This window comes from Arachis duranensis, chromosome 10, assembly GCF_000817695.3.
Source record: "Arachis duranensis cultivar V14167 chromosome 10, aradu.V14167.gnm2.J7QH, whole genome shotgun sequence".
NCBI lineage: Eukaryota > Viridiplantae > Streptophyta > Magnoliopsida > Fabales > Fabaceae > Arachis > Arachis duranensis.
This window is the reverse complement of record NC_029781.3, coordinates 17,168,183-17,191,810: the sequence shown is the minus strand read 5'-3', so window position 1 is coordinate 17,191,810 and position 23,628 is coordinate 17,168,183.

Genomic DNA, 23,628 nt, shown 5'->3' with positions numbered 1-23,628 from the left:
CGGTCCAATCGAATTTTTAGAACTATACTTTCAAGAAGTGAATTGATTTAGAATTAAAATCTGCATTAGAGTTAATTGATGAAATGAAACCGGTATCTCCTTAGTGATACGGTATCACCTTAGTAATACAGAATCACCTTAATAGAGAACCAATAAAATTTTGTCACTCGTATAATAATGATTAAAAATATAAAATTCTAATTGAATTGAAACTAAACGTTGGAGGAACAAGTTTTACTTTCAATTTCAAATTACTATTTATGACAAATGGTCCTACAAATGTCCCAAATGAAATTGAAATTGAAACTAGTATTGAAGATGATCTAATATCTAATATATAGCGATGATGAATGCTAAAAATCAATTTAGAAAATTCACAATTTTAAAACTCAACATTTGTTATAGCTCTAAATTATAATTTAATACTCTTCAAATTTTAGTAAAAGTGTCACAAAATTTTAAATCAATAATTGGAAGTTTAATCCTAAGTCATTCTCCCTAAGAGTTGTAATGTAGTGCTCAATGATTGACTATAAAAAAAGGGAGTTTGTTCATAATTAACAAAAATATAAATAGCAAGAAGGTAAAAGCACAATTAAAAATTAAATGGCAAGTAGCTTAAACTAAAAAGAATCAAGGCAATTAATTAGAGGAGAGAAAGTGAATTAGTTTTAAAAGATCTTGACAAGAGTTTAAGGTTTAGGATTAATATCCTTATCACTAACAATAACATGATAATTATAAAACGCAAACCCAATTCATCAACCTCGACAAATTGAGAAAAGACAGACTTAATTAATCTTAATCCACAAGTCCTAACCAACTTACTAATTGAATTAGTAAAAGATTAGCATTAGTGAAAACAAGATTAATTAATATCTCTAAATTATCAATCAACTTGGACATTAATGACTCAAGGTCGCCAAATTTCTCAATCCAAGTCAAGAATGTAAAATCCACTCTATAACTGAGATATTTCATCAAACACTTAGTATGCATAAAAATAAAAAAAAAAACAAAAAGTTAAATTAGTTTTAAATTTAGTTTTTTAATTTTTTTGTTTAAAAAACATATTTTTAAAAGAATTTAAAATATTAAAAAATTAAATTTTAAATTTTTAAATTTTTTTTTTTCTTAATTTGTGAAAAAGTTGATGACAAGTCATCTTAGCCTAGTTTTACTAGTCTTTTTTTTTTATTCCAATAAGTTTTATGCACTTTCTTCAACTATAAGTTAGTAATTTGGATTGGAAGTGCATGGTTTCTTTGAATCAATCAACCACCCTTTAATTGATACAAAATCATGAGGTTTAAGCTAAATTTAATTGATAATTAATTGATTTATAAACCTTGTGAATTTTGTGATACGTTGATTGGTTGTTTTGATTACTTGTAGGTGAAGAGAAGAAAGAAACAAGAAAAGCATGGCCTAAGGAAGGAAAAAGTGTGGCCCATGATCATAAAATCTTGGCACATGCATCAATAACATATGCATGCATGCATGAAAAGTTTAATGCAATTGGCATTACGTTAATGCATTATAAGTAAATGGATGCATGCATGAAACAATTAATTACTAATGCTAATGAATGAAATGCATACGGCATTACTAATTAATTGAATCATGAAGCATGCATATTATATTATTAATGCAACTAAAGCCAATTGATTATTAAAGCATGCATGAACCAATCATTAAGCCAATGAATGCAACGTTAATGCATTAATCTGATAATATCCAAAAAATAAAAAATAAAAAATTTATTATTTTTTAAATTAAAAAAAAAAGATTTTTTTACCGAAAGTAAAAAAATAAAAAAGATTCCAATCATATCTAATAAAAAAAATTTAAAAACTAAATTTAAAACGATGTTTTAAATAGTGATAAGTTTAATTTACTTATTTAAAGGTAATATCTGAAATAAAAAAAAACAAAATGTTAATTTGTATTTTTATATTATTTAAAATTAAATTATTTAGCAAAATGTCATGAAAAGATATTTCAATATTTATTTATTAAGTATTAAGTTTTTTTAGCAAAATTATAAAAAATATTTTTGTATATTATTTTTGCATGCTCATTAGTCAGTTAAAATAGAATAAATTTTTATAATTTTAAGTAATACATATATTTAAACTTAAATATATTAAGTTTATGCATTTTCTCCAACTCTTTAGTAATGAAGTTGAAGATGAAAAGTCTTTGTCCACGTTATTTCGTATCTTGGTCTTTAAAAATCTTTAAATACTTCTAGTCATTGAAGAAGGACACCGTTCGCGGCCTCTGTTCACACTGGGTTTTCAGTTTTATCAATGACATTTTTTTATCAGTTATTTCTGTAAATGCCTAATTAATTACAACACAATTAATTAAATATCACAATTTTTTTAAATTTAATTGAATTTTGTATTGTAATATGAGTTTTTTCAAAATTTAATCGATTAGAATTGTTATCGATTGAATTGCATTATAGAATATAAATTTTTTTCAATCAATGAAAAACACATTATTCAAAAAAATAGTAAAAATTAAAATAGATTTTACGTAAAGATTAAAAAATATCAATTTATGTCACAAATATCTAAAAAATGAAAATAATATCAATATATGCAAACATATAAATAGAATGAAAAAAAATTATAAACAAATTAATTATATAAAATAAAATATCATATTAAAAAGACATAATATTTATATGATATAGTTGTTGAAATAATAAATAAAAATGACATTATTTCATCGTAAAAATATTGTGTAACAATTTTAATTAATTAAATGGTGAGAAAACCCATATCGCCCTGCAAAATTCAATCGATTGAATTTTGAAGAAATTTGTGATATTCAATCGATTGTGTTCTAGGTCATCAATGGAATAATCAAGAAAAAAAAACCCTTAATTCACATTGCTAAAATATTCATAAAGTTCACAAGTAATGAAAAATCTATTTCGTTATTGTTTTTGTTTTTGTTTCTAATGGTTAATAAATATACTAAATGAATAATAAAATAATAATTTATAAAATAAAAAATAAATTTAATAATTAAATAATATATAAAAAATTATATTATAATTAAAATTAAATAAAAATTATTTAATAATTATTAAAAATTTTAAAAAATATGTTAAGAATGAAAAAAAATTAGAATTTCAGGCAGATAGTTCCTTTTATTTTTATTTTCATTTTAAAAAAAATAGTTTCTTTAATTGCATTTTTTATGAAATAAAAGATGGAGTAAAATGAGTCTTTCTATTTTTCTATTCAAGACACATGAAGAGCCAAACAAGAAGATACGGTGTTTGTTCTGGCCAAAGAAAAAAATGTCCTATTTGGTTGGCTCACTTTCCACCTGAAAATAGGGATGGTTATCAACGAATTCAAGATGTTTTTGGTGGAGAAGCTTTACATGAAAATGATAGGAGATGCTGATAACACAGATGTCATTTCTTCTCTTATATGGGAAGCTGATATGCAGAACAAATACTTCATTAAGAGGGTACTTTTTGAACACAAAAAAAGTGTAAACCATGCAATAATGCAGGCAATGATACAATTGAGCAGTTCTCTACCCCAACTCTAGAACAACAAGAGCTGAAAGGATGTGACCTAATAAGAATGCTTGATGCTACATATGCTGATGTCCATGATGATATACTTAACTAGTTTTTTTGATGATGTTCCTGCGGCAAGAAAAGTAAACGAGGAGGAATTTGACAATTAACATTAGTTGTACAAAATATATTTTGTATACTCCCACATTTTTTCATTTTTTTGAATTTTTTTAGTCATTGCTGATGTGATTAATTAGTTTAAGTTTCAGTGTAAAAAATAGACAAGTAAGGTGGTTTTGGTGTATAAACTGTATATAACACGCAGCGGAAGTAATAAAGTAATCCTAAAAATCTATTTTGTGCTTAAACTTTATTCCAATAATAAACAACATATAGATAAGATCTTGATACCTTTAGACGCTTTAGTAAAAACTTTATTTTTCGATTGTACGAAGACTCTATGCGTATCCACACCGAGACCAACCTTTTGCTGTCAACTCTTTGACCAATGGATATCTGATCTAAATTGAGAAATTCTTTGCAACTCTTTGCACACCATAAAATTCTTCTCCAAGAATTAGGCTCACATACATTTATGTGTATAGAGGTAAAGAAATAAAACTCTTGTTATTCTCTCTTTATTCTCATTACTTTTCTGTACTCTTAACGTACATATATATAGTATGAGATTTGTTATTAATTTTAAATTTGATTCTCAATTCAAATTTAAATCATATCTTGAAATTCTAAATCTGAATCTTTCAATTTTATGAATCATATCATAACTCAATTTGAAACAAAATCAATAAGGATCTCATCCAAATTTAGAATTCAAATTTAGAAATAGAATAACTAATTACTCTCAAATCTCATTTAATATTCTCAATTATCATATTATTATTATATTCTTGGTACTAGCAAAAAATATAATAATATTCCATTTGAATTAATATAATTATTTATTTGATCAAATCAAAATTAGAATTAAATAATTCTATAGCAAATATTAGAACACTCGTTAGTGTGTGACCCTATAGGTTCAATACTAAGCGGGTAGTAAATTAGTCATACTAAATTTACTAATCAAGGTTGGCGTCTAGCAACACTCCTCAACGACTCGATAATATGAAGTAATATGTTTTTACTAAGAACCTCAGAAGAACAAAGTATAATTCCTTCCATCTTTTCAGCTCTTGGTTAACCCTTAGAGTATGGTTTAATTGTCAAACTCTAACTTGTTACCATTATTATAATGAACTGTGAATGACCTAAGAAACTCATTTCTTCATTCATTCAATCCCCTTGACCAAGGTTTTATTCATCTCAGTCATTATAATCATAGAGCTCAGACTCTTTGCCGAGAGTTGACGGATTCCTTATTGACTAATCATTAATTCTACAAGTATTTAAATCATACCCAATATCCATTCAACTAGCACCCTAGGGTATTAGGTGTCCGGAATCAAAGTATAATAAATACATTGTTAATTACTATGACAGTCGCAAGTCAAAGGAAACTCTATTACTATGTTCATCTTGAGAATATCCTATTGCCAATTATACGGTAATTATAACTATTAGGAATTCTCAAAGTGAGTCAGTTCAATGGTCATATCTCTATATGCACCATCTATATATATAATTTAATAAATGAGATCTATTAATCTTCTTCCAATGAAGACCATTATATATATATATATATATATTGGTCTTTCCGGATTATTAATGTCCTTTTTTAATAATTCTATGACCAAGAACAATTTAGATTAAATTATAAAAGATTTATTTCTCAATATTATGATCACTATCATAATAATAAATCTTTAAATTTAATCTAGGACGTTATTATATTAACATTTTAATATAATAACAATAACAAATTATTTGAAACATGATTGATTGGATTGTGGTCATACTCCTTATTCCCAACAATCTCCCACTTGCACGAGAGCCAATCATGATAGATTGGATCTTGGGCATACTATTATCTCAATAATCTCCCACTTGCACTAGAGCCAATCAATCATGTGTATTATTTTTCAATGCACATTTGTGTTTGTCAAAACTCTTTTGACCTTAAACACCTTTGCTCTTGAGCATGTTTGCTTGACCTTTTTATAAAATATACCTAGTGCATAATAAATATCACGTTTTCTCAAAACATGAAATTTCCCACTACAATAGTGCATAATTTTATTTTAAGGACAATTCTTATTGAACATGATTATAAAAAATCTAAGTAACCATTAGATCATCTTTATAGAATTGTATTATTATACAAATAAGCTACTTTTTCAAAAAGTTAGTTTGACGATCAAATTGTATCCTTTATCAAGTGGTATACAATTCTAATAAAAGTAAGTGTACTCCCACTCTTTTTTTAAGATAGAATCCCTTTTCTAAAAAAGAGTTTAACAACACTTTGTCCTAAGAAGAGTGAAAAAAAATAATTTCATTATTTCTTTAGGGTAACCAATAAATCTCATTTATCGGATCTAATATCAATTCTACTGTTGTGCAATCTCTTAACACATATAAGACATCTCTAAACTCTAATATTCTTGAGTTTTGACTTATGCCATTTTCTATATCTTATATAGGTAAAAACTGATTTAGTGAAAAATTTGTTAGCAACATTTCTAAAACGTAGTTCAAATATTTAACAAACAGTGATACTCAACTAAATCAAATTTCATGTTTCTTAAACATGATGGAGTACATAGAGTACTAGTATTTGTGTATGGAGAGAATCTCATTCTTTATTCAACAGAATATCAATTAGATAATTAGAGATTTTACTTTAAGCTCTTATAATAAAAATACTCAATATCTTTATTATTGGTCAAACCAACCCTTAAGAGCAATTTTGATACGCATTCTCAATACTCATATTGAGCTTTTCCAAAAAGACTACAAACCTTAATCATATTAGGGCCAATTATAAATTATTTGTAACAAAATAAATCTCTAAAAATGCTTGCAAGAACAATTCTCGCAAAAGCCATTTGCCTAATGGCATTCTAACTTCTAAAGTTGTTTAATTCAAAATATATTGGCCAATACTCCTACTAGTTTAAATAAAATCTTTGATAGTCATACTATCTTACTTTGGACACCATACATCTTCTCAAGATGTTCAGTAATAAATAGTGGGTATATACTTTTAAAATTAGAACTCATGGTTATCAAAACAACACATATTATAATAAAATAACATTTTAGATACTTCACAAGTACTGACTATTTTATCACCAATTTGATTGGACAATATTATTTCAATAGGATTATCATGTCCATGATAACCCTTTTATACATAAGAACAACTCTCAATGTAAAGCCAATTTATTACTTTCAAGTATGCCATACGAAAGATGCACATATTTAAAATATGAAAGTAAATCAAGAAATCTATATTTCTGGCAAAATTATTTAGAATCGTGAATGAATACCTTGGTCGTCAAGTTGTTACTCATACCTATTCTAAATAAATATGATTAAATTATATCCCATATAATTATAATCCCAAATAATTATCTGGTTGTCAGACAATTATTTAACTGAATTATATTTTATACCTCTAGGTTGTCTAGGTTCAAGTATAAAATTAATTCTCCTTATACATCATCATATGCATAAATAAATTCTATCTTTGAATACAAGTCTCCTGGTTGTCAGGTAGTTCCTTGTAAATAAGAGATAAATTTATTTTTGACTATATCCTAACTTTTAGGATTTATCTCTATTGTTAGAGAATTTCTAGCAGTATTCTTGGATTAAATTTTATACTCCTAGGTTGTCTAGGTAAAAATATAAAATTAAATTCCTAATACTGATTAGTATCTTGAAAATAAAACTCCTGGTTATCAGGTCGCTTTTTATAATCAAGAACATTAGAAAAACTAATTTCTAAAATTATAGTGTTCAAAACACATCAATCAAATAAAAAATTTGATTTTTCATGTACTAACGTTTAGCCTTAAAAAATTATCAAATCAAATTTGACCTTTATATATACACTTATATATATAAGAAATAAACAAAAGATATTTTGCATCTTATTCCTTTTATTGTGATCAAAATCACAATAAAATTTAATTAATAAATAAAATCAAACAAAATATTTGATTATAAATATAACTTTTATACTAAAAAATGATAATTTAATCACAATTAAATAATTAAAATAAATTAACTATTAATTTATTAGAAAACCATCTCAATGGAAATAAATACATCACATGCTTAAAAAACAATTTGAATTAATCCTATTAATTCATAAACTTTAAGAAAATAGGAATAAAAATTTAAACACAAAAAAGCCAAAGCTCTGATACCACTGAAGGATTACTATGTGTTCATAACACGCAGCGGAAGTAATAAAGTAATCCTAAAGATCTATTTTATGCTTAAACTTTATTCCAATAATAAACAACATATAGATAAGATCTTGATACCTTTAGACGCTTTAGTAAAAACTTTATTCTTCGATTGTACGAAGACTCTATGCGTATCCACACCGAGACCAACCTTTTGCTGTCAACTCTTTGACCAATGGATATTTGATCTAAATTGGGAAATTCTTTGCAACTCTTTGCACACCATAAAATTCTTCTCCAAGAATTAGGCTCACATACATTTATGTGTATAGAGGTAAAGGAATAAAACTCTTGTTATTCTCTCTTTATTCTCATTACTTTTCTGTACTCTTGACGTACATATATATAGTATGAGATTTGTTATTAATTTTAAATTTGATTCTCAATTCAAATTTAAATCATATCTTGAAATTCCAAATCTGAATCTTTCAATTTTATGAATCATATCATAACTCAATTTGAAACAAAATCAATAAGGATCTCATCCAAATTTAGAATTCAAATTTAGAAATAGAATAACTAATTACTCTCAAATCTCATTTAATATTCTCAATTATCATATTATTATTATATTCTTGGTGCTAGCAAAAAATATAATAATATTCCATTTGAATTAATATAATTATTTATTTGATCAAATCAAAATAAGAATTAAATAATTCTATAGCAAATATTAGAACACTCGTTAGTGTGTGACCCCATAGGTTCAATACTAAGCGGGTAGTAAATTAGTCATACTAAATTTACTAATCAAGGTTGGCGTCTAGCAACACTCCTCAACGACCCGATAATATGAAGTAATATGTTTTTACTAAGAACCTCAGAAGAACAAAGATTCCTTCCATCTTTTCAGCTCTTGGTTAACCCTTAGAGTATGGTTTAATTGTCAAACTCTAACTTGTTACCATTATTATAATGAACTGTGAATGACCTAAGAAACTCATTTCTTCATTCATTCAATCCCCTTGGCCAAGGTTTTATTCATCTCAGTCATTATAATCATAGAGCTCAGACTCTTTACCGAGAGTTGACGGATTCCTTATTGACTAATCATTAATTCTACAAGTATTTAAATCATACCCAATATCCATTCAACTAGCACCCTAGGGTATTAGGTGTCCGGAATCAAAGTATAATAAATACATTGTTAATTACTATGACAGTCGCAAGTCAAAGGAAACTCTATTACTATGTTCATCTTGAGAATATCCTATTGACAATTATACGGTAATTATAACCATTAGGAATTCTCAAAGTGAGTCAGTTCAATGGTCATATCTCTATATGCACCATATATATATATAATTTAATAAATGAGATCTATTAATCTTCTTCCAATGAAGACCATTATATATATATTGGTCTTTCCGGATTATTAATGTCCTTTTTTAATAATCCTATGACCAAGAACAATTTAGATTAAATTATAAAAGATTTATTTCTCAATATTATGATCACTATCATAATAATAAATCTTTAAATTTAATCTAGGACGTTATTATATTAACATTTTAATATAATAACAATAACAAATTATTTGAAACATGATTGATTGGATTGTGGTCATACTCCTTATTCCCAACATATCACTCACAAAAGAAATAGAATCAAAGGCTTTGTTTTTTTCTTTTTGGACTTCTTAAGCAATTATTTTTCTGCGAAAAGCTCTTTCCTTCAAACTTTAAAATCATACATAATTACATAGGTAGATCATAAATGATAGCTACTTAGCCAGCTCCTTCTGCATTGCGGATTCAATAAGCTCTTACTCTTAATTTCATTTGAATTATAAAATTATTTTATATTATTATATTTGCATTTTTATGTTCTCTTTTGTTTTCATGATAAAGACCATGTTAACAAGTGCGGTTTCTCATTATTGTTCTAGAAAATATTGAGAACTTGTTCTGTTCAAAAATCAATGTTGGATTGGAGTGTTTTGTTTTTAAGGTTCTAAAATGAGTGAAATCTAAATGGGTCTTGCTATTTTACCAAAGAAAATGAACTTTTGCTTTTGCCAACGGCTAACTAAAATACACATGCATACCTCATTCTTAAAAGTCTATGTTACCCTTTCTCTCTTCTTTCACATTCACTCCATCCATTTCACTTCTCTATCCTCAATTTCAATCCCCCCACCGAAGTCACTTCCTTAGTTCCTTTCAAATCATTATCCCCTTTCCACTTCATTACCTATAGACATGTGTCAAAAATGTTTGGTGCGATAGTGTCATCAGATACAAATCGCAACCTACGTTTAACATTTCATTTTGTTTTTTATTTTTTTTTTGTTTATGAAAACAACCAAAAGCATCACATTTTTCTATTTTTTTCTTTTGGTACTATCCAAACACAAGTTGCACTTTTCTAATGAGCAATATTTAATTTTCTTTTAAAATCCACAAACGCAGCTTGCCTTTTGTTTAGTGTCAGAATTTTTTTTTTTAAAAATCCCAAAATACAGGTTGCGTTTTATATAAGAAATAATATTTTAATCGTAAGTCTTGTCTATAAATACGAAACGCAATTTTATTCTTCTTCACTTTAATTCCTATTCCTCTTTCTTGTATATATGTCATAGTTGAGTTTTTTTTGGCAATTAATTGTGTCAAAAAAAATTGGGTTAGATGAAAGTGAAGTTGTGGAAGGTATTACAAATTTGCGGATGTATTATAACGGTAAAATTATACCAAACACATGCGAAGGAGTGAATTTTGTTTGTGAATGCTATTTTCATTTGTTATTCCATGCACCATGAGTTTTGTAGAGTTGTAAAATGGTCTTTACAATAACATACAAAGTCATATTTCGAAAAGGGTGAGCAACATTTTATACAGGAATCCTATACAAGTATTTAGTGGGCTGATACAGTTTCAAATAATGTCTATCACTGACGATGCAAGTATACAGCTATTTATCAATAAACTCAATTTCACGTGCCGATAATAGAACTGTACATTGAGTTCGAACAACATACAGGGCTGGACGCAGTTGGCAAGGAGGTCAATGTTGACGAGTTCGGGAATATAGATTGGGAAGAAGATAACAACAACAATGAAAAGGAGTTCAAAGCCAACTATGAAGTCAATGATGAAAACGATGACGGAGACCTGGCAAGCAATCCGGCGGTGCAAAATGAAGCGAATGCAATTGTAAACCGGCAACCCTTTGGTGTTCCGTCTTTTATGCGAACTCTGAATCTCGAAGTCATGCATGCCTCAGAATTTTATGAGTATACAAATCGTAGGTGAAGGCAACGTTGGGAAAAGGTGAAAGATGGTGAGTTTAGTGTCCGAATGAAATTTGGTTCTAGAGAGTCGGTGATATTTGTAAGCAAAAGAGGAGTTAATTACACTGTGTATTAGTCTGGGCCACAGACATTATATGCAAAATGTAAGGATTATGGTACAGGGTGCAATTAGCTTATCCGAGTTAGCTTGATTAAAAAAAAAGCTTGTTGGAAGATCAGGAGATACAATGACAAACACACATATATTATGAGCATAATTTCACAAAATCATATCAAGTTGGACTCAGATACAAGTAAAGATATTCTTAGACCGTTAGTTGAAGCAGACCCTCAATAAAAATGAAGTCTATTATTGTAGAAGTTCAATCTTTACAAATCGCTCAGAACCTGAGAAGGTCTACCAGTCCTAACCGTTGCGCGATGCATGACAGCAAGTGGTCAGGCAGATCACACCATTGATTTCCTATTGTGTTTCTTCTCTTCTTTGTGTCAGCTTCCACTTCTAGCTTCCCGCTAACCGTTGACATTTTTGTCAGCTATAAAATCCTCTCAATCTCAATAAAAATCGGCATGCAATTACGGACAGTAAGCATTGAGTGATCCGTACAATTTATGAGTTGCCAAAAAAAAAATTACAAGAATGAAACAGTTTTAATCACATACATGAAGAATACACAGAAACACAAAGTGCACTGAAGGGAATACATAGGCAAACCAAAGAGAAATTAAAAGATAGACATGTAAGGCGGTGAAGGTGTATATAACCTCTAGCAGAAAAAGAATGATTTGTGAATGTATAACTATTCCTATATATATACTACTCTTAATCCTAGAATGAGTAGAATCTAATGATAAGAATTATTTGATTTGAATTTTTTTTAATTTAATTCCAAATTTTATTTTTTATTTTCTTTTGATTTGTTCCGAAAGCAATATAATCTCAAAAAAAATATATAGAACTTATTAGCTTAGATATCCTAAAAGATGTAAATTTTATTGATTATTTCCTTTCTTAGAAGATTTGAAAATTTCATATTTTATTCTTTTGATTTTTTTTTGATTGTCTCGTTTGTTATTTTATCACTTTTTTAATATTTTTTGTAACGTCTTAATTTTTTTAATCATGTTTATTATCAAATAATTAATTAATTAAATTTATAATAATTCAAATTTTACTTTTCTAATAAAAATTAAAAGATATATATATTGAATTTGAATAATCAAACAAAAATTTAAAAGATAGACAAATAAGGCGATGAAGGTATATATAACCTCCAACAGAAAAAGAATGATTTGTCAATATATAACAATACCTATATATCTTTCCCAATAAAAAAAAAGAAAACTATTCCTATAGAGGTAATGACCAAATCAGTACCTGAAAGATTTAAACGCTGACGTTTTGGTATCTCACTATTGTTATTAACAAAATAGTCCTTAAAGAATTTTAAAATTTAACAAGCGTGCCCCGAACTCGCCGGAACAAATTTCCGGTAAACACAATACTGATGTGGCCACTGTGTTTTAGTGACTTGGCAAACCACCCCCAAAGTTCTCTCCCCAATGCACACTCCCTCCCCTTCCCTCTCCCCCCTGTCGCAGCCCCCATCCCCAACGCACACTTCTCTCCATCGTAGTTCCTGCCGTATCACAACCCCCTCCCCAACGTACACTTTCCCCTTTCTCCCTCAACACTACCATTCACAGCAACAACAACTTTAACATCAACAGCAACAACAACCTCCACTACTCTCCCTCTCCAACGCACACTACCCTTCCCTCCCTCAATCCCACCACTCGCAGTAACAATAGTCTTAATATCAACAGCAACAATAATCTCCACTACTCCCCCTTCCCCAACGCACATTCCCCTCTCTCTCCCTCAACACCACCATTCACAGCAACAACAACCTCAACATCAACAGAGTTGTCCAAAATCATGAATTGTCCCAAATTTTTAGGTTAAATTATCATTCAAAAAATTAATAACAATAAAACTCAGAAAAAACAAACAAATTCATATACAATAATCAAAATAAAATAAAACTTAATACAACACCACCAAAGCAAGAATAGAAGAAGAACACCAGACACAGTGGGGGCACGACACGATGGAGCCAAGATGGAACCCAGACAGAGGAGGCATGACAGCGACTGGGGCTAGCAGCAAGCAGATACAAGCAGTGAAGGCAACAACGGTGAAGGCGCACAGACAACGCAATGCCACGAAGGACTATAGACGACACTGGCGGACGCAGAAGACCCGACGACGAGATGGTGACAGTGCGGTGTCGATGACACTGTCTCTGTAAGACTGAGAAGGTTGAACTCCACTACTGTTTTGGGGGAGAGTGAGTTGAGAGTGTGAGACACTGTGTTGGAAAGGGGATTAGAATTCAAAGGGGCAAGGGAAGGGGATTAGGGTTCAGAAAGGGAGATTTTGGATTGAGGAGGGGGGAAGTGCGTTGGGAATGGGGGATTAGGGTTAGGGAGGGGGAGGGAAGGATTAGGGTTGGGGAGAGGGAAAAGTGCATTCAGGAAGGGGAGGGGGAAGGAGAAGGAGAAGGAGAAGTGCGTTGGAAAAGAAGAAAGGAAGAAAGGAAGAAGTAGGGTGGGGGGTGTTTGCCATGTCATCAAAATGTAGTGGCCATGTCAGCACTGTGCTTACCGGAGATATGCTCCGGCGAACTCGTGGATACGCTTGTCAAATTTTAAAATCTTTTAAGGACCATTTTGTCAATCACAATAATGAGGTACCAAAATGTCAGTGTTTGAACCTTTTGAGTACTGATTTGGTCATTACTGATACACGAAAATTTAGATTTCATGTACAACCGGCAAGTATACCGGGTCGTATCAAGTAATAAAACTCACTAAGAGTGAGGTCGATCCCACGGAGATTGGTAGATTAATCAACTTTAGTTAAATGGTATATTTAGTCAAGCAAACATGGTTTTGAATTCATGAGATTTGATTTTTTAATATAATTGCGAAAAGTTAAATGACAAGGAATTTAAAGAACTAGAATAAAGGAGAAAAATTAAAGTAAATAACTGAAACTTAAAGTGTAAGAAACTTAAATGACATCGAAGATAAATTGCAAGAAAGTAAATATTGCAGAATTGTAGAGAATAGAGAGGTAAATTTCAAGGAATAGAAAACAGAATGTAAATGGCAAGAATGATAAATTGTAAGAATGTAGAAGGGAATTGGGTAGTGGGTATTCAAAGAACTAAAGAACAAAAGAGATGAGAATTAATGATGGAGAGATCATTAGGGATCAGAGATGTAAATTGTCATGAATTGACTTTGCTCATCTCCTTCTCAATCATGGGTATAGATCCATGGCGGATTGTGAATAACTGAATCCCAATCTCTTGGCAATTCAATTTCTCTCAACACAATCAATTGCCACTCTTGTGATCTAATTGGTCATGAGAAGAGGTGAAGTTCAATTTCTAATCCAAAGCCACACAACTTCTAGAATCTCAACTAAGGGAGGTTACATCTCACATACCAACGCAAAGTGTATTGATCAAAGAAATCATGAAAGAATAACTCTAAACTGAATTATATGGATTCTTTCTCAAGTTCACCATATAATTCATGTAGATTCAACCCTTCTCTCGAATGTAATTGAATCTGTGAAGAACAAGAGTTTCCCTTTGGATGCACCACTTGAATTGAGAAGGAAAAGAATAGTTATCAACCCATTCAAATAAACAGAGCTCCTCCCCCTAATAAAAGTGGGGTTTAGTGAATCATAGCTCTAAATTCAACAACAAATGCAAAAGTAGACATTCCAATTAAGTAGAGAAGAAAATGAAGAGTGAAGAAGAAGAATTTCTTAGAAAACTAAAAATTCAAAATTGCTTCCGAAAAGTAGCTTCACTAAAAACTAAGTGTAAGAGTCTCTAAAAATATCTAAAAAGTAAAAGTGCAGTAATGTAAAAGTAAAAGTCTAGAAGAAGTTCCCTCAAGTACAAAATTCTACTCTATTTATACTACTCCTAAAACTCATTTGGAGGTCTTCAATTGGATTAGCAATGTGGGCTTTTCCTTTGTTAAATTCATGGTCCAATGAAGGAAGTATTCCCCTTTGAAGAGAGCAAAGAGAGAAAGAGCAAGTTCTCATCAATCCTGGCCCAACTGGGCGTTATTGCCAAACACTTGGCCCTTTCTGCCTTTTTGAACTCAGTTTTGATTCCCAAAGTTGCCTCTAGTTTGAGCTTCAATTTTGTGCTTCACTATAGACTATTATACATGGTTGGAAAGCTTTGAATGTCAGCTTTCTAACGCAACTGAAAGCACCTCAATTAGATCTCTATAGCTCAAGTTATGCTCCGTTGAAGAGGGCAAGGTCAGGCTGCCTGGGCGTTTTTGGTGAACACGCCCGTGCCAACGTACTTAGTTTCTGAGGCTCTAAATGAAGCAAGCTTTTGAATCTTCAAATAAACTCCAATCCCATACTATAATATATGGTTGGAAATCTCTTGATGTCTACTTTCCAATGCCACTGAAATCACCTTATTTGGAGTTTTGTAGCTCAAGATATACTCCATTGAAGAGGGCAAGGTCAGGCTGCCAATTTTGCATGGGCGTTGTTGCCCACGTTACTATCAAACACGCCAGCGACAACGTACAATCCTTCTTCTCTGGTAGCTTCCTGGCGTTGCCAACTTGGTTCTCAGGTTGGCAACATGCAATACATCATCCTCCAGGGTTGCTGGCGTTGTTGCCCACGTTGTTGCTGGACACGCCAGTGACAACGCCCCTCCTCTACTTACAACTTCATTTCCTTGTTTTTGGGGCTTAAAGATGACTCTGATTTGAGCTTCCATTTCATACTACATTATGAACTATTGTATATCGTTGAAAAGTTCTGGATGTCAGCTTTCTAACACAACTAGAAGCATGTCAATTGGATCTCTGTGGTTCAAGTTATGTATCCTTGAAGGAGGTAAGGTTAAGCTGCCAACTCTGCTGGATACAGACTAGCACGTTGCCAAATTGGTTTCCAAGTTGCCAACGTGCTGCTCCTCCTGGCTGCACCTAAATGGGCGTTGCCAACTTGGTTTCCAAGTTGCCAACGTGCTGTTCCTCCTGGTTGCACAAAAATGGGCGTTGCCAACTTGGTTTCCAAGTTGCCAACTTGCTGTTCCTCCTTGCTCTAAGATTTTCTTACTCCATTATCTTCTTGCTTCATCACCTAACATAAACCAAAGAATTTTCCTCAAAGTTTTGCCATCTTATGCATTAATTTTCAAGGGAATTATTCACATCAACTTGCATATAAGCTTCTTGAATCATTTGCATAGATTATGCCAGATTTCACTTAGTTCTTGGTTCATGAATGCATGGAGGAAAACTCACAAAATTGCTTGTTTATTTTAAAAAAGTGAATGAAACTAAGCTAAAACTAACTAAACCAACAAGCTAATATAGCAAATATGCAAACGCATCACAATACCAAACTTAAACCTTGCTTGTCCTCAAGCAAGAAAAGAATCATGCAATAGAGATTTACAGTCCAAGGTTAGAAGAATAGCAAGTTAATATTCATGGCAAGCTAGTTTTCTATGCATGCTACAATCACAAAAAAAATGTAAATGATTGATGCTTCTATCTAGCTCACTTTATGAAATCTTTTTCTTATAATTCTTCCTTGAAACAAGCTTTTGATTTTCTTATTAGCTTCACCTTTTGGGTGCTTTGCCCCATGAGTTAATAACAAAGCTACGATTCTAAATGCTTTGTTTTTAGGTATTACCACTTGATACATAAACACCACAAGCATTTGAATTAGAGAACTTCATTAAACTCATTTTTTTTCTTTTCTTGACTTTCTAATCATTAATGCTCAGAACCTTGAGCTTTGAGGGAGTGCTTTTGTACTTCGTGTTGATAACGAAAGATTCACATACGGGTAATAATAATTATAATCTTAGGAAGGGCATGCGATACACTAGAAGTAAAACACTAGAATGCGTTTATGAATTTCAATATATTGGGCTGCGACATCTATTTTGGACTATAGTTATGAACTACATGGTTAAAATTAGAAAGATATAACTAATTTAGGTGGTCTAATAATTAGCTTATTAATTCGTCTAAATAAATGTTGGAGGTTCAAATTTCGTGTTATGTATACAGTAACAAATTTTGGATTAATTTTGTATTTGACAGACTAAGAGCTATCGTAGAAAAAAAATAGAGAAGCATAATACATTAGGAAGTTCCTCAATTTTTGCATGAACCTGTACCTTCCCCTCTTTTATTTTCATTGTTTATTTTGATTCTTAGACTAAAGTATTAAGCATTATATTTAGATTTTCTAAATTTTGAATTTTTACTTTAAAGAATAAAATGTGATCTCTCAGACTCTCACCTTTGAATAGTTTCTCTCTCATATTTTCTCTTGGTCTTACTTATGAAATAAATTGTGAGAGATCATACTTTACCCTATAAAGTTAAATTCAAAATTTAGAGAATCCAAATCCCTCTTGTGGTCAAGGTTATGGCGCCAGTTGCGGAGTTTGAAATAAAATTTTGGTGCGGCCAGATAGAAAATAATTGTCAATATAGTTTTAATATGGACCCCATTTAAGATAAGCTCGTCTAACCCCATTTTTCTGATTTTGGTGATATTGCCAAATTTAAAGCCTTTTTAGGTTCTCGTTTCAAAAAATTAAGGTCAAACTAATCAGATGCAACTCTTTGAACTTTTGAAGGTTATATCTCACTTTCTTCGTGATTCATTAAAATAGAAGAACTATCTACAGGTGTTGATATTGTAAAAGTTATATGTTCTCCTTCTTAAATATTAACCTTCCTCTTAAAAAATGCATCAATTCTTTGATTTTTCATGATTATTTTATATAAAAATTTGAATATATATCCTGTAAAATATGTAAAAAAGAAGTTAGAAGGACAAATATTAACATTTATAATATTTATTGATTTTTTTATCAATTTATACAACAACAATACTGGGGAACCAAGAGGGTACTAGCAAAAAATTAGCCAAATGTCTCTGGGTGAATTCAAAACCTCTACGTGGATGGTGCTTATGCTAGGCATTATGATGTTTCTTCTACTAAGTATCAGAATGTTTCTTTTTCATACTAAATGGATGTTCTTTTATATATTTTTTGAATTTTTTGTATTGCAAATGTGAATGTTTCTATTTCTTTAAGAATTTCATAATTTTTTTTTAATTTTTATAGATATCTAATTATTTTTATTAAATATAACTAGATATTTCTTTTGTTAAGCAGTAGGATGGTTTTTTTTCATATTAAATGAATGTTTTTTTATATTTTTATAATTGTTCATGATCTCAAATCTTCATTCACTTGAAACTATGGTAGATTATTTCGGCTGCTTGAAACCATCACTCGCCATGGAGGAGTCAACGCCTTTATTATGAAATTTTTCATATTTCAGCCCATCTGCAATGGTGTATCTTCTAGCTAGTTTCAAGCAAACAATTCTTGTAAATATGTGAAGAGAATAAGGTTGAATAAATATAAAATAACCTTCACTGTTACAAATGAATATAAGTATATGATGCGATCAAGTACGATCAAGAAAAAGACAACCTGCAGGTTAAGTTCGTTCTCCGAGTGAATAGATAGATGTGAATTTATATAAATATGAGAGACTGAAAAAGGTGAGTTTTTCAATAAAAAAATACCATCAAAACTAAAACAAAATCTTCTGAAAATTGATCTTCAAATTGATAGACTTCAAGAAACTTACAGTTAGCTTTCATAATTAACTGATAAAAAATAGCAAATAAGAAGAAAACAACCAAATCAGCTCCAAAGATATAGGCATACAGATCAATTTCCCTTTTTCCACCACCAATGATGGAAACTACCCGATACGAAAAACCAATTTCATTAAAAATGCTCACTTCCAGTGAAGAGGGCCTGACGGTGAGAGAGAGGAGTCTGTGTGTGTGGTTGTTGGAGGTGAATAGGTTAATGTGAGAGAGAAGAGAAATGTTTTTATAGGTTTTAATTAGGTTTATTCAATCAATTTTAAATTTTTTAAATTTTGAATTTAAAAAATTTAAAATTAATTATTAATATAATTATAATTAATTAAGTTGTTCCATTTTTAGCTGATTACTAACATGTTTTGAATGTTTAAAACTAAAAACTATTGGGCAATAAAAGCAAGAGATATAGATTGAACTTTGGTATTTTAAGTTATAATATAATATTTGAGCCAACTTAACTATTTTTTATTTTTTAAAAAACTATTACTAATTTTTTAATAGAAGTTTTGGGGGCATGGCCCTCCCTTGTCTGAACTAAGCTCCGCTCCTGTATGGCGCCCAAGAGTGGTTAAGGTTTGACCAGCGTATAAGCATATGACATGTGGCAAGATGGTTTCAGGATGTTATTATAAATAAATAAAACTAATTACTATATTTATAATTAATTAAGTTGTTCCATTCTTAACTGATTTGGAGTTGGTTCTATATACTTTTCCTTATAATGGTAATCAATTGAAGCATGGTAATTGTTATTTGTTACCGCAGGACGGGTTTGGAAATGTCTTGACAAAAAATGTGTCTATCATGTGGGCTGCTTATGAATGGACAAAACCTCTTATTAATTTATATGCAGTGGGTCGTACAAAAAAAAACGATAGTTGAACACCCATATTGTAAAACGGGCGCGCTACACATCCATGTAATCATGTAACCAAGTTGGCCCAATCCCAAATAGAGTCACGCACATTAATGAGAGTGAAAACACGCGCCCGCTCATTATGAAAAAATATTACTTATTCCTCAGTTCTTCTTCTTCTTTTTCTTCTTCTTCTTCTTCTTCTTCTTCTTCTTCTTCTTCTTCTTCTTCTTCTTCTTCTTCTTCTTCTCTGCTTGCGCTATAGGCTTCACCGTTCTTCTCTGCTCGTATTTTCTTTCTTGTTCTTCTTCTTCTTCTCTACTCACATTCTTCGTTATGGATCTGGATTGACTTCAACATAATTAGCTTTGTGGTTCTTCTTCTTCTTCGTTTTCTTCTTCGATCTGGACTTTTGAATTGAAACAATGAATGAATCAACTTTAAAATCAGTTGAATGAGTGCGATTTGGATTATTCTTTCGAAATGCATCACAATAATCTTAAACATTGAACAAAATAAAAAGAGGCCACCGAACCGAACAACATTCATTTGGTGAACCGAAATCACAAAGGACACCGAACCAAACAATGTACATGTGGTGAATAAATGGTGATCAACTTTCAATCAACAAGAATAGTATTTCTCCATGCAAAAGAAGTACTAAACAGAGTAACAACCAATTTCAAAGCCCTAGTTACACTATCCACTGAACTGAAGAAGAACCTACGAGCACAAATTTGAAAGAAGAAGGAGGAGGAAGGGGAGGAGGAAGAGGAGGAGAAATACTATTCTTGTTGATTGAAAGTTGATCACCATTTATTCACCACATGTACATTGTTCGGTTCGGTGGCCTTTGTGATTTTGGTTCACCAAATGAATGTTGTTCGCTTCGGTGGCCTCCTTTTACTTTGTTCAATATTTAAGATTATTGTGTAGCATGCAGCAATCATTCCTTACCTGTCTCAATGTAATAACCTCATTTAACTGATTTGAAGTTGAATCATTCATTGTTTTCATTCAGAAGTGTAGATCGAAGAAGAAAATGAAGAAGAAGAAGAACGATGGAGCTTATTACATTGAATTCAATGCAAATCAATAATGAAGAATGCAAGCAGAGAAGAAAAACACAAACAGAGAAAAACAACGAATGTTATTAGGTAGGAGGAGGAGGAGGAGGAGGAGGAGGAGGAGGAGGAGAAATACTATTCTTATTGATTGAAAGTTGATCACCATTTATTCACCACATATACATTGTTCGGTTTGGTGGCCTTTGTGATTTCGGTTCACCAAATGAATGTTGTTCGGTTCGGTGGCCTCCTTTTACTTTGTTCAATGTTTAAGATTATTGTGATAGCATGCAGCAATCATTCCCTAGCTGTCTCAACATAATAACCTCATTCAACTGATTTGAAGTTGAATCATTCATTATTTCCATTCAGAAGTGTAGATCGAAGAAGAAAACAAAGAAGAAGAAGAACGACGGAGCTTATTACGTTAAATTCAATGCAGATCAATAATGAAGAATGCGAGCAGAGAAGAAAAACGCGAACAGAAGAGAACGATAAATTTTATTAGGTTGAAGAAGAAGAAGAAGAAAAAGAAGAAGAAGCACGAAAACACGATACATTATATGAAGCGCGTGTATAACAAACGACTGTGGGGTGTGGGAACGCATGTGTGGAGGAAGTTACTTGGATAACATCCATGTATTTTTACATGGATGTAGAGCTTTTTCCATTGCCAAATTCCATTAGGTATGAGATGTAGAGTAATTCAAAGTGCATGTTTTTTTTTTGTGACTGAACATAACACAAAGAAAAATTATCTAAGAGAAAGAGTAGTACTCCTCTCTAATAATAATGTCTAAATTATTAGGGGGCAGTAACTACTCTAGGTACACCTGCTTGTTTAAAGCAGTAGTTTTAGCCATTAAATCAGCCGCTCTGTTTACTGTGCGCTGGATGAGCACTAACGTAGCTATCCAATTGCGCTGGAGCATCTTTTTTATTTTGTCAAGTAGATCAGAGTCATTCTTAATCATACTAGTTGTGCTTTGCGAAACAAAAAGAAACGCATCAAGATTATCAGTTTCACATATGACCTCTTTGTACTTGCAATCCCAAGCCATAACAACCCCTCTCCAAATAGCATGAAACTCACAGCAGAGAACACTAGAAAGAGGTATATTGGCAGAACAATTTTTTATCCAAATTCCCATGCTGTCTCTAATAATACATTCAAAACCAGCTAATTGCTTATTTTAAAAAACGCTTGTATCGCAGTTCACTTTACAGACATTCATTAGGGTGGTTCCTAGTTATATTACAAAAAGGAAGGAATAATATATTTTTGGGTGGTAACAACATTAGAGAAATCTTGAGCAGCATGTTTAACTAAGTGAACAATTTTCTCCTTACTCCATGGACCATCTTGATGGAAGATGTCATTGTTCCTATCCCTTCAAATCCACCAAAAGGCCGCTGTAAAGAGAAACTCATTTTTGTTGAGGTTAGAACGAATCCAAGACACAAAATCCAAACTAGAGTCCTCAGCGATCATTCCCAAGTTTAAGCTAATCCAAATCTGACGAGCTTTTTGGCAAGTCCTAAAGCAATGGTTAATATCCTCTAGAGCAAGATAGCATCTTTGACAAAAATCAGAAGTAGCAAGACCTCTTTGAAACCGGTAACTAGCTGTGGGAACTCCGTTGTTGAGGTAATGTCAGAGCAGACACTTTATCTTCTCCGGTATTATCAAGTGCCAAAGTCAAAGCCAATTTTCATTATCATTCCAGCCAAATTTCTTCTTCAATAGCCATTTATACCCACTTTTAGTCGAGTAGGTGAGAGTATTTGAGTTTGTCCAAAACCAACCTGTTTTATCTCCTGCCTGCTTGATAGGATCAAAGAGCATCAAATCAAGTTTAACTTTTCCGGAATCATTATGCAAAGAATATCCCACCGCCAATGTCCATGGTGTCAAACATCGTCTAGCTTCAAGTGAGAATCAGAAATGTGCACAAAAGGAGACAAAGGAGTTAGCATTTCACATGGTCGCCAAGCATAATATTTGGATTGAGACATACTGCCTGTACACCAATCAAAACCATCGAAGCTTTTCTATTGTTTTATAAATCGCTCGCCAAGTGCTTGAAACATTATTAGAAAAATTAGGTGAAAAGCAAGAACTTCAAAGTAAATATTTTGCCAACATAATTCTTACCCAAAACTTATCTTTATTATACAGTAATTGCCAAACAAACTTTCTTAATAAAGCAAAATTTACATATTAGATATCTCTAATTCGCAAGCCTCCATATTTTTTTAGAGTGACAATTTTACTTCACTTGAATTTAAAGTGTATGTTTATGTTCATGCTTGTTCACTAAAAAAAATTTTTATTTACAAATAAATAAAAACAAGTTATTGACTTTTTTGGAAGTCTCATTTTTTTGTTATTAATTTATTTTGAAGTTAATTATTTTTTGTTAAAAATTAAATAACTTGACAAATTTATAAGAATAATATCTTAAATTTTAAATATTATTCTTAGAAAAATATATTCTAACCCAAAAACAATATTTAATTTAAAAATAACATGGGAATTCTAATTTTTTTTATAATTTCATTTACATTTCCTTAATTCAGATATATTTCATTTAATAATGCATCACAAAATACTTTCACTGTTTAGATATATGTCTTCTAACACTTCGCATAGTATATCATCTCCCAACCATTCTTTAATATTGGCATTTTAAAGTATTCAATGACAAAAAGATACATGTAACAAAAAATAAATTTTTTTTAT